Consider the following 16,457-nt stretch of genomic DNA (forward strand, 5'->3'; position numbering starts at 1 on the left):
ATGATTGATGTGAGTTAGTTTCTATGGCTTCTATTCTGTTCCATTGGTATACATGTCTATTTTGTGCCAGTACCAGGCTGTTTTGATTATAATGGCCTTGTATACTATGTCTTGAAGTCTGATATTTTTATGCCTTTAGTTTTGTTTCAATTGTTCAATATTACTTTAGCTATTCAGGGACTCTTTCGTTTCCATGAGTTTTAGCACTGATTATTCTAGATCTGAGGAGAATACCATTGGCATTTTTCTTGGGATTGCAGTGAATTTGTAAATTGGATAGAATTGACATGTTGATGATATTAATTCTTCCAATCCATGAACATGCAAGTATCTTCCATTTTTTGAGTCTTCATCTGTTTCTTTAATATTTTGTAATTTTCATTGTACAGATTTTTCACATCTTGGTTAAATTTATTTCAAGTTTTTTTTTGTAACTATTGTGAATGGTACAGTTCTTACAAGTTCTTTTTCAGCCACAGCACTGCATATAAAAAGGCTATTGGTTTTTGTGTGTTTACTTTATATTTTTCAACTTTATCAAACTCTATTATGAGTCATAGTAGTCTCTTAGTGGGATTCTTGGTTTTGCTAATATATAGGATTGTATCATCTGCAAACAGGGATAATTGGACTTTCTCCTTTCCAGTTGGTGTCACTTTGGTTTATTTTTCTTTTCAAAATGACTCTGGCCAGCACCATGGCTCACTAGGCTAATCCTCCACCTGCGGTGCTGGCACACCGGGTTCTAGTCCCAGTTGGGGCGCTGGCTTCTGTCCCAGTTGCCCCTCTTCCAGTCCAGCTCTCTGCTGTGGCCCGGGAGTGCAGTGGAGGATGGCCCACGTGCTTGTGCCCTGCACCCCATGGGAGACCAGGAGAATCACCTGGCTCCTGCCTTCGGATCAGCTCAGTGCGCCGGCTGCTGCGGCCATTTGGGGGGTGAACCAATGGCAAAGGAAGACTTTTCTCTCTGTCTATCTCTCTCTCTCTCTCTCTCTCACTGTACACTCTGCATGTCAAAAAAAAAAGACAAAATGGCTCTGGATTAAATTTTCAGTAAAGTATTAACTAGCAGTGGTGAGAGTAGACATTCTTGCCTGGGTCTTGATCTTAAAATAAATGCTTTCAACCATTCAGTAAGAGACTGGCTGTGAGTCTGTCATATATTGCCCTGAATATGTTAAGGAATAAAGGTTTTTTCATGAGAGGATGTTGCATTTTATCAAGTTATTCTCCTGCATCTATTCAGATAATCATATGTTTTATTTCTATTTGTTACTGTGATGTGTCACATTTATTATTTTCTGTATGTTGATAAATTCCACTTCATCAAGACAAACAACCTCTCTGGTGTGTTGTTGGATTCAATTAGCTAGTAATTCATTGAGGATTTTTGCATCAATGATCATCAGGGATATTCCTCTATAGTTCTCTTTCTCTGCTGTATTTAATCTACGTCCCAACTATCCCACACCTAGTCATACGTATGAATGAAATTCAATGAGCACATGAAAGAGATACCTCAGGTCCCATAGTCAACACTATTCAAAATAAAAGGTATGAAATCAGCATAAGTGCATGAATCAATGAAGAAAATGCAATATATAAAAATAACAATATTTTTGGCTATAAAAAGAATGAGATCCTACTATTAGCCACAAAATGGATTTAACTGGAGGTTATTATGTTGAAATCAGACAGACATAGAAAGTTAAATACTGCATTTTATCCTTGTCATGTGGAAGTTTATCAAATGTAGACCTGAAATTGGAATGATGATTACTGGAGACTAGGGATTATGGGGGCAGGATGGATAGGTTGGATAAAGAGTACCAAAACAGAATAAATAAATGTTAATGTTCCACAGCATAACAGGGTGACTACAGCTCATAATAATATATTTTGTGTTTACTGTTTTGAAAACAAATATATTAGTATCACAAAATGGATTCATGGCAGTGATCATGAGGAAAGTGGCATATTCTTAGCATATTCTTATATGAATGGTATTGACATATACTGTATATTGACATATACAGTAACACAGTATTTATAACTATATACAAATATATATCCATATCATTTTTATACTCTGCTGATGTAAACTTCCACAGATAACAGAAGATATGTGATATAGTTGCTTCTGGGTCTGTCTTTCCACTTAGCATGGGTGTGTCCCTTTTGTAGCAAATGTCAGGAATTCATTCTTTTTTTTTTGAGGCTCAGTCATATTGTGTCATGCACATATAATTTTTGCTTTATCTAACTTTCAGTTTATGGACATCTTGACTGATGCAATATGTGGATTTGGTTGCAATAAACATGGGAAGAACTCTCTGATGTGCTGACTTCATTTAATTTAGTTTCAAATGTGCTGTTTTCAGTATAATTTTGTTATATTTCCCTGTGTTAGACAATTGATCTTAAAATTAATCCACCAAGAGTTTTTTGAGGTATCTCTATACTGTTTTCCACAATAGTTATGGTAATTCATATTCCCACCATGTCATAGAAAGTATCCTTTTCTCTACAGCCTCTTCAGAATTTTTTTATATCTTGATTTTGGCATAATAGCCATTCTAACTTGTGTGAGATTAAATCTCATTGTGGTAGTAAGAATTTTTATGTTTCTGTCGATTATTTGTGTTTCTTTCTTTGAAAAATATCCATTGCTGTGTTGGCACTGTGGCATAGCAGGTAAAACCACCACCTGCAGTGCCAGCATCCCATATGGGTGCCAGTTCAAGGCCTGGCTACTCCACTTCTGATCCAGCTCTCTGCTATGGCCTGGGAAAGCAGTGGAAGGTGCCCAAGTCCTTGGGCCCCTGCATCCGCATGGGAGACCTGAAAGAAACTCCTGTCCCCCAGTTTTGGATTGGAACAGCTCCAGCCATTGTGGCCAGTTGGAGAGTGAACCAGCAGATAGTCTGTCTCTCTGCCTCTCCTTCTTTCTATGTGTAACTCTGACTTTCAAATAAATAAATGGATCTTTTAAAAAATCCATTGCTATTCTTTGCCCATTTCTTAACTGGATTATTTTTTGTTGGTTTTGTGGGCTTCTTATATAGTATGTATATTAATACTTTATCAGATACATAGTTTGTAAATATTTTCTTCCATTCTGTCAATTCTTTTTGCTTTGTTTCTTTTGCTATGCAGAAACATCTTAAGATTGATGTAATCCCATTTCTCCATTTTTTGTTTTATTGCCTGTGGTTCTAGGGTGTTATGCAAAAAAGTCTTTGCCTAGAATAATTTTCTGCAACAATTCCTCTATGGTTTCTTCCAGCAGTGTGATTGTTTCAGATGTTAAGGTCATACCCTTCATTCATTTTGACTTGATTTTTTTATATAGTGTTTAAAGTAGAGGTCTTGTTTCAATCTTCTGCCTGCAGAAATCCAATTTTCCCAATACCTTTTCAAGGAAATCTTTAGCATGTTTGTCAAAGATTAATTGGTTATAAATGAGCAGAGTTATTTCTGCTGTTTCTGTTCAGCATCACTGAGTTAAACGATTATGCAACTGCCATACTGTTTTGATTATAATAGCCCTGTGTCTTGAAATCTGGTACTGTGGTGCTTCTAGCTTTCATTTGATATCTTTTGTATCTCCATCTAAATTTTAGGATTTTTTTCCAGTGGGGGATGCCTTGATATAATTTTGATGGGGATTACAATGAATCTGTAAATTTTGGGGATATTATGGTCACTTAGAATAATATTAATTTCTCCAATAGTTGAACCATGGAAAATTGCTTTCATTTTTTTTTTTGACAGGCAGAGTGGACAGTGAGAGAGAGAGACAGAGAGAAAGGTCTTCCTTTGCCGTTGGTTCACCCCCCAAATGGCCGCAGCAGCCGGCGCACTGAGCTGATCCGAAGGCAGGAGCCAGGTGCTTCTCCTGGTCTCCCATGGGGTGCAGGGCCCAAGCACTTGGGCCATCCTGCACTGCACTCCCAGGACACAGCAGAGAGCTGGACTGGAAGAGGGGCAACTGGGACAGAATCCAGCGCCCCAACTGGGACTAGAACCAGGTGTGCTGGCGCCGCAAGGTGGAGGATTAGCCTACTGAGCCGCAGTGCCGGCCTCATTTTTTATATATTTTGTTTATTTCATTAATATTTTGTGATTTTCATTGTAGAGATTATTCAGATCCTCTGTTGAATGTATCCCATTATTTAATATTTGGTAGCATTCCTGAGTGGTGTGGTTCTTATAAGTCCTTTCTCAGCCAGATAATTGTTGGTATGTACAAATGATATCAATTTTTGTGTTTTGATTTTGCATCCTGAAATTGCTGAATATGTTTGTAAATTCTAATAGTCTGTTATGAGCAACTTTTTGTTTCCCAGTATAGAATCATATCATCTGAAGTAATGCTTTTTATTTCCAGCTTTCCAATTTTTATCATTTTAGTTTCTTTCCTTGCCTTATGTCTCAAAATAAAACTGCAGGAACTATATTGAATAAAAGTGGTGACAGAGGAGATCCTTATCTGGTTCCACATCTTAGTCAAAATAATAGCAACTTTCCCCCATTCTACATGATGTTGACAGTGGTCTTGTCATACTTCCTTTATCGTGCTGAGGTATGTTCCTTCTATACCCATTTTTTATTATTTTATCTTAAAATGGTATTGTGTTTTTGCAAATGCTTTCTCTGTATCCATTGTGACAATTTTATGAATTTAGTCTTTATTTTTTCAATGTTATGCACCACATTAGTCATCAGTGTATGCTGAAACATTCATGAATCACTTTCAGGTACCACATATAAAAAGCAAAATCATTATTTCATCTCAATTTAAGTCAGACTTAAGACATTAGAAATATGAAAATGTATATTATGCAACTGTCAGATATTATGAAATTTCTTATTGTAAAATATACTCAATGTGAAATATGAATTTCTGGGACTGGATTGTGGCATAGCAGGTAAAGCCACTGCCTGAAGTGCTGGCATCCCATATGGGTGCCAGTTCAAGTCCCAGCTGCTGCTCTTCCTATCCAGTTCTCTGCTATGGCCTGGGAAAGCAGTAGAAGATGTCCCAAGTGCTTGGGCCCTGCACCCACATGGGAGACCTGGAAGAAACTCCTGGCTCCTGGCTTCAGACAAGGGCAGCTCCGGTCATCGTGGCCAATTGGGGAGTTAGTGAACCAGCAGATGGAAGACCTCTCTCTCTCTCCTCTCTCTGCCTTTCCTTCTCTCTCTGTGTAACTCTGATTTTCAAATAAATAATAAATAAATCTTTTAAAAATATGAATTTCTTTTATCAGCTTTTTCTTTTGTCTATTTGTCATTTTTACTTAATTTCTAACAGATTCTATATGTCTTTTTACTTTTTGTGATAACATATCTTAAATTTGCATTACAGTAAATTGGCTTAATACTGCACAGGATAAGGAGTTTACCAAGCAAAAGGACCCCGGTTTAGTTGGAATATATACAAAGGCTATAAACCTGTATGAATTTTTGCCAGCTGGTCCTTCATAGTTTACTTCAATGTAACAGAACCCATGATAACATAACAACTAAATATTTCATGTGTGGTTACAAAATAACAAATAAGTTAATTTAGCTTTTAAGCCATTTCCTCTGAGTTTATGCTCATTTTTAACAATGAGTGAGATTTAGGTCAGTAGAAAAGAGACAATAAGCAGGCAGGAGAGTGGCCTAAACCGGGGTACTGTGTTCAAAATTATATTTGCCTGGAACAAGCCAAAATCAGGAGCCAGGAACTCATTGTGGACCTCCCATTTCAGAGAAAGGATTGCAAATGCATGAATCATCACCCACTGCTTCCCAGGATGCTCCTTAGAAGGAGTTTGAATTATTAGAATCTGAACCAGAAGTCAAACCCAGGCTTTCCCAAGAGAGGATATAAGAATCCCCAGGATTGTCTTAACAACCTTACCAAAAGGCCACTCCTCTGTATTATCCTTGCCAAAAAAATTAACACATCAAATTATAAAGGGAAGAATGGGGGCCAGCACTTTGGTGTAGTGGGTAAAGCCACCGCCTGCAGCACCAACATCCCATATGGGCACTGGTTTGAGTTCTGGCTGCTCCACTTCCAATCCAGCTCTCTGCCATTGCCTGGGAAAGCAGTAGAAGATGGCCCAAGTCCTTGGGACCCTGCAGCCATGTAGGAGACCCAGAAGAGGCTCCTGGCTCCTGGCTTCAGATTGTTGTAGCTCCAGACATTATGGCCTATTGGGGAGTGACCCAGCAGATGGAAGACCCCTCTCTCTCTCTCTCTCTCTCTCTCTCTCTCTCTGAATCTCCTTCTCTCTCTGTATAACTCTTTCAAATAAATAAATAAATCTTTTTTAAAAAGGGGGAAGAATGGACAAATCTGGAATGCAGGGTATTTTGTAGGACTCTTATAAATGAATGTGAAAAATAAAAAATGGCAGTAATGGAGAACATTCTGCATTTAAAGGTATTGAAGAAATTTAACAACCAGATACAATACATGTACACTGACTCAATCCTAGATTCAAAAGTAAAGACAGACTAAGGACCAATGGGGATATTTGAAGATACTATATAATATCAGTATAATATTAACTTTACCAGGTATGATAAGGATATTGTAGCTGTGAAGTAAGACACTCTTCTTAAAACAAGATGCCTGCTGAATTATTGAGGGATAAAATGTCAGAACATCTGTAACTTATTTTCTTTCTTTTTTAAGATTTATTTATTTATTTGAAACAGAGTTACACAGAGAGAAGAGAGGCAGAGAGGGAGAGAGAGGTCTTCCATCCGATGGTTCACTCCCCAGATGGCCACAATGGTCAGAGCTGTGCCGATCCAAAGCCAGGAGCCAGGAGCTTCTTCTGGGCTTCCCATGTGGGTGCAGGGGCCCAAGGACTTGGGCCATCTTGTGCTGCTTTCCCAGGCCATAGCAGAGAGCTGGGTTGGAAGAGGAGCAGCCAGGATTAGAACCAGTGCCCATATGGGATGCTGGTGCCTCAGGCCAGGGCATTAACCTGCTGCACCACAGTGCTGACCCCTGTAACTTATTTTTAAATAGTCCTGCCACCAAAAAGCAAAAAAAAAGTATAAAAAGGAGAGTAAAAGAAAAAGAAAATATAAAGTCTAATTTTTTTATTGATGAATCTAGTGAAGAATGCAACTATGTTCATGTTTCTCCCTAGATTGCTGCCAGTGAAATATGAGAAAAGCATTTCAATTCCATGACCAGAAAGCCAAGGGAAGACAGATATGTAAGGATGGAGTGAACATCTATATCAAATGCTAGCATAAAATACAATGAGATAATAGCAAAATTGACTTTGAATATAGTTCTTAAAACTCACAAGAGATCAACAGTTTTCTTGAAGGCTTGTCTTAGAGAAATAGAGCTCCTACAGTGCCCCTGTAGCCCCAAATCCCAGCTGAGCTATTTGCCTTGATTACACACCTGAGGAAAAGTACATCACCCACAGCTGATGCCTTTCCTTGGGTCTTTGACAATTCTTCTAAAGTGGGAAAAATGTTTTGATTGCAAAACTCCTAAAGAATGTTCATAATCTGTTTACCCAAGGCTATCCTTCAAATTTTAAGCACAATGTCTTTACAAGCCCCAAATCTCTGCCTCTGGCTCTTATGAATTATACTCCCACACTAGCTAAATTGCCCCTTTTTTCTTTCATCTCACTATTTAGTTTCTCCTTTTGTCCCTACTCAGAGTGGAAAATGACACAAATATTAAGTGGGAGAGAAAATTTTCAGTACAGAAGCCATGGGTACTTGGGGACACTTCTTGTTTGTGAAGGAATGTACAACATACAGCAAAAGGGGATCCCTTGCTCTCTCCTACTGAGAGCAGTAGTAGCCATAGTAATAAACAATCCTTGCCCAAGACATTTCCCAACATTTACTCCTGATGATATTGACACATTCTTCACTGCTGCAGGACCACACCCTTTTTATTCCATGTTTCTATACAATAAATGGATCAAAATGGTATTTATAATGTTAATATTAAATTAATCATTCAAATAAAACATTTTTAATAAATCCACATTTACTGAGCACATTAACTACTTACTTTTAACTCTTATAGAAACACATTGGCTATAAGAAAATATCAACTATTTTATGTTGCAAACAACCGTAAATAAGAGTCTAACAATGACAGCTAACTGGTTCTTGGAGGAAAATGGTTACTCAGAATACTGTAGTGCAAGAGCAGTATAATGCTATTTCCTGGTCCTCTGCCATCTGTAGCTATGTAGCCTCACTGATGAGGAAAAAAAATTCCTAGGAAGCCCTAACCTGGCCAGAAAGAAGCCTGAGACAATCATCAGAAGCTAAGAATTTCTTAAGAATAAAATTGTAATCCCCTTAGAATTTTCAAATACAATATTCCTACTTAAGATACATTTCTGCTCTTGGAAACAAAGAGGCATGTGATTGGAGTGAGGGGAAGACCCAGTGAAGATAACCACCATCCTACAATACTCAGGTCAAATTTGCTGGCATGTGAAGTGTAGATTAAGGTACTATAATCCAGAGAGTGGATATGGCATGTATTGACAACACAGTGGTGGTAATTTCCTCCCTCTGTTTTCCATAAACTGTTATTTTAAAGATTTATTTTGTTTATTTGAAAGACAGAGTTACAGAGAGGGGTAGAGCTGGAGAGAGAGAGCGAGGGAGAGAGAGTGAGAGAGAGAGAGAGAGAGAGAAATAGAAAAAGTTTTCCATCTGCTGGTTCAATCCCCAAATGATGGCAATGGTCAGAGCTGAGCTGATCCAAAGCTTGGAGCCAGGAGCTTCTTCTGGGTCTTCCACATGGGTTCAGGGACACAAGAACTTGCCCATCTTCCACTGCTTTCCCAGACCATAGCAGAGAGCTCAATTGGAAGTGGAGCAGCCAAGACTTGAGCTGGCCCCCAAATGGGATGCCAGCGCTGCAGACCAGGGCTTTAACCCACTGAGCCACAGTGCCGGTCCCTGTTTTCCATAAATGTTTGCTCCTATTTACTTGTGGTGAGGAACATTTTCTTGAATGAGAGTATATTCACAGTAGATACCTTGTCAAAGGTCAAGATAAGAAAAAGGTAAACCTGAAGGGCAAGTTAAATCTTCAGGCCTAGAACACATTGTTCTTTATTGAAATTCAGAAGACTTCAGAAGATGAAGCAAAAATAGTTATTCCTGGGGCATTGACCTCATTCCAGTAGGCTTAAGTCTAATGGTTTTTTTTTACTTTCAAATCTGGTCATGAATCACATATTGAAGTTTTGATCAGGATTACCTGCATGTATGATGGTAGCTCCTTAAGTTTATATCTCCTATGACATTGCCTCCTATTATTTTGTGTAAGCACATTTTACAATGATCACAAACTCCACAATTTTCTAATGATGCACTTCACAGATTGGATCAGTACCATTATGTGACACCTGACTGTAGTTGGCTTTTGGTATTGTTGTTGTTTCTTTTAGTTTTATTTTGACATACAATTTTGGTGAGAAATACAGAAAGTTACAATAAATAACAGGCATAATGCCAACTACTTCTATAAGATAATTAAATAGTCCACCTTTTATGTCAAATTTCCCTGAAACACAGACCTATGGATTATGTCTGATGATGCAAAGGAAAATTTCCCTCATAACAATGAGCATGTGGAAGTATATTTGAGTCTTGACTCCATTGGGTTTGAAGTAAACACCTGGGGAAAAGAGGAAAGGAAGCAATGTTCTTGAAACTCTGTGCAGCAGAAACCTCTTCCACTCAAATTTCAATATAGTGCCTTCCTACCATTGCCCTGAGGAACTGTCAAAGATCTCAAGATGGAGGCATTAACTGAGACTCCCAGTTTTCCCAATGTTTGGAAACACAACAGTAACAGGAAAAGAGAGCTGTCTATTTGCAGCAAAATTACACTGGGGAGCATGCCAGCTGGATGCAATCACAATGCTCAGGAGTATCTGGTCTGAGGTTTCACTCTGTTTTCCAACCCCCAAATGTGACCATTCACTTTAATTCAAGACAAAAAGCTAGCAGCATCCCTGGAAAGCAAATTGTGCATATATATATATATATATATATATATATATATATATATATATACTGTGTGTTTGTGTGTGTGTGGTATCAACAAACACTAAACATTATTTTGCATTCACACAGCCCCATGGTTAGAAGCAGGGGCTATGGTAGGCCTCTCTCTACTCCTGTGTTCCACAGCATCGCTGTAGAGAACTTTACAGACTAAAGACACTTCATTTGTTCCTGGGAAAATTTGATGCATATTTTATTCTTTAAAAGCCAGTAATGGTCAGGGACTCCCTGGCTCACTCTACACAATATTTCAAAAAGTTTGTGGGAAATTGAATTAAAAATAGCATACACACTCAATGAATTTTCTGAAAACTCCTCTTATAGGAGTTGGGAAGACTCTGAAATTTCACTCAGATATAACAAACAGTACACACATAGGATACAAGGCAAACTTGTACAGACCCAGTGAATTCTCTCACCCAGTGCTCATTTAACAAATGGAATTAAGGCTAGATCCCAAAGATTTGCATGTGCATCCTCTCAAAACAACAGGAATTTCAAAGTCTCTTCCATAGTCTTGCTTTAAAGGGGTTCACATCATTTCTTAATTTCATAGAATATTGATTTTTATCTTATATTCATTATTTTATTTCCCTGACTACAGCCCCAGTATAATGTCAAAAAGGGCTAGACGTATCTTTGTCTTGGTGGAGTTACAAGGAAAACATCTTCCATGATACTGTATTAAATACAAGTAATTTGTTGTACACTTCTGTTAGACAATCTTGATCTAAATAACCAAGTCACTGTTTTTAATTATCTTAATAGTTGATTTTTTTATGTCTTGATGCTGAATTTTATTAAATTATTTGTAACCTTTAATCTAAATGATCATGTAATTCCTTGTATTGGTCACATATTCAGATGATTTCCATGGTTTGTTGAAAATGGTAAATACACCCTTTTTCTTGTATTTACCTTATTATTCATCTGTTACAATTTCATCTATGATATAAGTTAAATAATATTTGATCAGAATATTTGTATCTCTTGATAAATGAGATGCTCTTTAATTTCATTTTTAATTTATATCCTACTTCAAGTTGCATCATCTGGAGCTTTCCAAAAGAAATCCAAAAATATTCCATTCATTTCCAATTATGGGAAATGTTGGAAACAGTTTTTTTTTTCTTCCTTAAAAGTTGGGAATATTCTGTAAGTCTGGACCTGCAATTTTCTTTTGTGAAGGTTTTCTTATCAAGTGTTTCAAAAATTGGTTGAAATCAATTAGTTTTCATACTCTTTTTGTTTAATTCTATGTCAATAGTGTTTTGGAAAGCTGCTTTTCAAGATACAGTGATTTTGGTCTCTTTCATCAAATTTTCACTTCTAAGAATGTCATAAAATATAATTTTCTTGGTGTCTTGATAAGTTGCATGAGCTTTTTAAAGAATAATTCTGTTTTAATTTGCTGAAATTGGTTGTTTTCTTAATATTTTGTTACTATCAGCATTTCATTGACATCTGCTCTTATCTTTTTCTTGACTTTATTTTTCCAGCTTTATATACCAAGATACAATTGAATTCAGCTACTATCCTAGTCCCATTAGCGTAAGACTTCAGAGTTTAAATTTCTGTAGAAGTTTGGGAACCAAATTATGTTCAAACCATTTCAAACAAATTGCCACTTGTTGTGCCTGCATCCCATATGTGAGTGCTGATTGACTGTCAGTTACTTTGCTTCTGATCCAGTTTCTTGTTAATGTACCTGGAAGGCAGCAGATGATGACTGGAGTCCTTGGGACCCTGGGAGACCCAGATGGAGTTCAGGATCCTGGCTTCAGCCTGGCCCAACCCCGGCCATTGCAGCTATTTGAAGAATGAACCAGGAGATGGAAGAGCTCTCTCTATCCCTGTTCCTCTCTCTCTCTCCCTCTAACTTTACCTTTTAAATAAACAAGTCTTTTAAAAATTTAATGTTAAAACAATACTTTTTATATTGCCACCAAAGAAAGAGAAATACTGAAGAATAACTCTAACAAAATATATAATCATGTAACATCCATCAGTATATGATGAAAATGATAAGATGAAAGAAATCAAAGAAGACCTAAATATAGTTCATATTCATAGATCAGAGACTCAATATTGTTAAGGTGTCAGTTCTTCCCAACTTGATCTACAGATTCAACACAACCCCAATCCCAATCCCTGCAAATTGTTTTGTTGATGTTGATAAAATGATTTTAAAGTTTCCATGGAAAGGCAGAAGGCTCAATAACTTTTCTTCTAATTTCTCACAACTCCCAATGACTTCCAGAGCTTCACTTCTGATTCCAGATGTGTGGAGGATTTCCCCCACAAAGCAGTTCTGTAACACCAGCTTAATGTCCTACAACCCAATTCAGTTCTCACCCTGGCTGCCTGGAGTTAGCACAGACCTCTCAGTGTAAGGGCTGAGTACCACAATACTGCCCTGCAGATGCCAGTCACAAGGCCAGGTGTAAACTGTATTTCTCACAGCCCCCTCCTGCGTGTGCTAAAATGGTTCACAGAACCCCTGGGAACAGGTTTACTATAAGGGATGTTATGAAGGATAGAAATGAGTGGCCAGATGAAGCAGTTTCTAGGGTGAGATCTGGAAGGGGCCTGGCAGTAGGAACTCCTGTTCCCATGGAGTTAGAGCTCACCACCCTCTTCATGTGTGGATATGTTCACTCACCTGGACGTTTACGGAGTTAGGAACTCACTTTCCTCCCTCCTCCTTAGAGGATGGGTGGGACTGAAAGTTCCAAGCTTCTAGTTATGGCTTGAACTTGGTTGTAACCAGCCCATCCAGGAGCCTAGCATTACCTCAAAACAGAAGTTGTATCTGTCACCCAGGAAAATCAGTGCCTACCACTCAGGAAATTATAAGGGCCTAAAGAGCTGTGTCAGAACTGGGATCAAAGGCCAAACACTAGAGTAAAAGATTCTTCCAGCACCTGTATTTACAAGGGTTTTAGGAGCTCTGTGCCAGGAACTAAGAACAAATTCTCTGTTTATATGTGTGTGTGTGTGTGTGATTTATTTATTTATTTATTTGAAATACAGAGCTAGAGATAGGCAGAGCCTGGGAGAGAGGTCCTCTTGTAGCTCACAAAACCTGTTTAAGAGAACAGTAATTTCTTTCTCTTTTTTAACAAAGATTTTTATTTATTTGAGAGCCAGAGTTACAGAGAGAGAGAGGGAGAAACAGAGAGAAAGGTCTTCCATGTTCTGATTTACTCCCCAAATGGCTGCAATAACTGGAGCTGTGCTGATCTGAAGCCAAGAGTCTGGAGCTTCCTCCAGGTCTCCTATGCAGGTGCGGGGGCCCAAGGTCTGGGTCATTTTCCATTGCTTTTCCATGCCATAGAAGAGAGCTGGATCAGAAGTGGAGCAACCAGGATTCAAACTGGCACCCATTTGGGATGCTGGCAATGCAGGCAGCAGCTTTACCTGCTATGCCACAGCATTGGCCCTAAGTTTTGTGTTAAGTCTTGAAATCAGTAATCTGAGTCCTTTCTTGTCCTTATTCAGTGTTGTGTTGACCTTGCCAGGTATGAAATTATAAGAAATATATACAAGGGCTGGCAAACTATAGGGAAAAGAATAGATAATATTAGCAAGTTATTAGCAAAAGAATAGATAAATGGAATAGGTCAGAAAATACATACTTATAGTTAGCCCATCTTTGGCAAAGGAGCACACATAATACAATAGAGAAAGGATAGCCATTTCAACAAATGATGCTGGAGCAACCAGACATGACATGCAAGAGAAAAAATAATGAATCTCTAGACAGGGATCTTACACACTTCACAAAAATGAACTCAAAATGGATCACAGACATAAATGTAAAGCTCAACATTATGAAACATATAAAAGATAACAGGAGAAAACCTAGGTGACCTTGAGTTAGGCATTAACTCCTGGCTTGGGCCTGGCCCAGCCCTTGCCATTGTAAGCATTTGAGGAATGAGCCAGTGAGTAGAAACATTTCTCTTTCTCTCTCTCTCTTTCTCCTCCTCCTTCCCTCTCCCTCTCTCATTACTTCTCAAGTAGATTAAATAAACAATATTTTAGAAAAGGTATGAACAACACCCCCAAATCCTCATATATGATAAAGGATCTTGTATCCAAAATATACAAAGAATGCTTAAAACTAAAAAAATAAGAAAACAAACAACCCAATTAACAAATGAGAAAAAGATCAGATACCTCACTAAAGAAGATCTATAGGTGGAAAATAAGTATTTGAAAAGATGTTCAGCATTGTATGTCATTAGGGAATACTTAAATCAAACTGAATTACCACTAGAATGGCAAAATGAAAAACTTGACAGTACTAAATACTAATGAGGATTTGGGACACTGGAACTCACCCATTTCTGGTAAAAATGCAAAAGGATTTGACCACTTTATTTTATTTATTTGAAAGAATGACAGAGAAAGAGAGGGATCTTACATCTGCTAGTTTACTTCCCAAATGCCCACAATGGCTGGCAAGCACTTGGTCATCTTCCACTGCTTTTCCAGGGGCATTAGTAGGGAGATAAATCAAAAGTAGAGCAGCTGGGACTTGAACCAGCCTTCCAATATGGGATACTGTGTTGCAAGTGATGGCTTAAGGCATTGCATCACACCACCAGCCCCTGGTACCAGCACTTTAAAAGATATTTGAGGCCGGCGCCGCGGCTCACTAGGCTAATCCTCCGCCTTGCGGCGCCGGCACACTGGGTTCTAGTCCCGGTCGGGGCACCGATCCTGTCCCGGTTGCCCCTCTTCCAGGCCAGCTCTCTGCTGTGGCTAGGGAGTGCAGTGGAGGATGGCCCAAGTCCTTGGGTCCTGCACCCCATGGGAGACCAGGAGAAGCACCTGGCTCCTGCCATCGGAACAGCGCGGTGCACCGGCCGCAGCGCGCTACCGCGGCGGCCATTGGAGGGTGAACCAACGGCAAAAGGAAGACCTTTCTCTCTGTCTCTCTCTCACTGTCCACTCTGCCTGTCAAAAAAATAAATAAATAAATAAATAAAAAATAAAAATAAAACGAGGTGCCTTGAACAAATATTAAAAAAAAAAAAGATATTTGAATGTCTCACAAAGCTAAGCATAGGCTAACTTTGGAATCCAGCAACAGTGTTCCTAGGTATAGGAGGGTGATTAAGAAGTTCATGAAAAATGGAATTATAAGATGTATATTTCATTTTTTCATTACATTTTAAAATTCATTCATGCTTTTTTCAAAATATGCATTTCCCTCAAGTTTTGTTTTTGTTTTTTTGTTTTTGGACAGGCAGAGTGGACAGTAAGAGAGAGAGACAGAGAGAAAGGTCTTCCTTTTTCCGTTGGTTCACCCCCCCCCCCGCTTCTCCTGGTGTCCCATGCAGGGCCCAAGGACTTGGGCCATCCTCCACTGCACTCCCAGACCACAGCAGAGAGCTGGACTGGAAGAGGAGCAACCTGGACAGAATCCGGTGCCCCGTCTGGGAATAGAACCCGGGGTGCCAGCACGGCAGGTAGAGGATTAGCCTAATGAGCCATGGCACCAGCCTTCCCTCAAGTTTTTGAAGATCCTTTGTATTTATCCAAATGATTAAAAAGCTTTTTGTCCTCACAAAAACCTACACATTAATGTTTCTATCAGCTATATTATAATTTCAAAAAACTGGAAGCAACTAAGAAACTGATTCTTGAAGAGGTGAATAGATAAACTGCTTACCTTTCTGGGAGGCTATTATTCAGGATAAAAAGAAGTGAGCCATCAAGCCATGAAAGACATGGATAGATGAAATGCATATTGCTTAGTGAAAGAAGTCTTAGAATGAAAGACTACAAACAATGTGTTTCCAATTATATGGCATTCTAGAAAAGGAAAAACTATATAGACAGTAAATGTAAAAAGATTCATGGTTGCCAAGGGCTTGGGAAGGGGAGAGGTAGGTATCTGGAACATGGGATTTTTCGGGCAGTGGAACTATTCTATGCATGACTGTATTAGATACATGTGATTGCGTGCAACATAAGGAGGGAACCAGTGTAAACTGTGGACTAAAGTTAATAATAATAATAATGTGTCAGTATTAGCACACTAATGCAAGATGTTAATAAAGAGAACTGAGTGGGGGGGTGGATTTGGCCACTCTCTGCTTAATTTTCTGTAAATCTAAAAGTGCTCTGAGAAAATAAAATTTTAAAAAGCCATCACTAAAATGAACACCAGATGAGGACATTAGAGCCCCAGCCAGAATGGAGGCAGAGTTCAGGAATCTGATTTATGCTTCAAACTCCACATATACAATTTTGTGCCCTTTAGAGAAAGTCAGTAAGAGACAGACCAGGTCTTCCGACCTTGCACCCACCAGTCCCTGCCAGCTATGCCACTACTCCCAAGAACAAGGGTGGCCTGAAACAAT

This window comes from Lepus europaeus, unplaced genomic scaffold (assembly GCF_033115175.1).
Source record: "Lepus europaeus isolate LE1 unplaced genomic scaffold, mLepTim1.pri SCAFFOLD_3_1, whole genome shotgun sequence".
Classification (NCBI taxonomy): domain Eukaryota; kingdom Metazoa; phylum Chordata; class Mammalia; order Lagomorpha; family Leporidae; genus Lepus; species Lepus europaeus.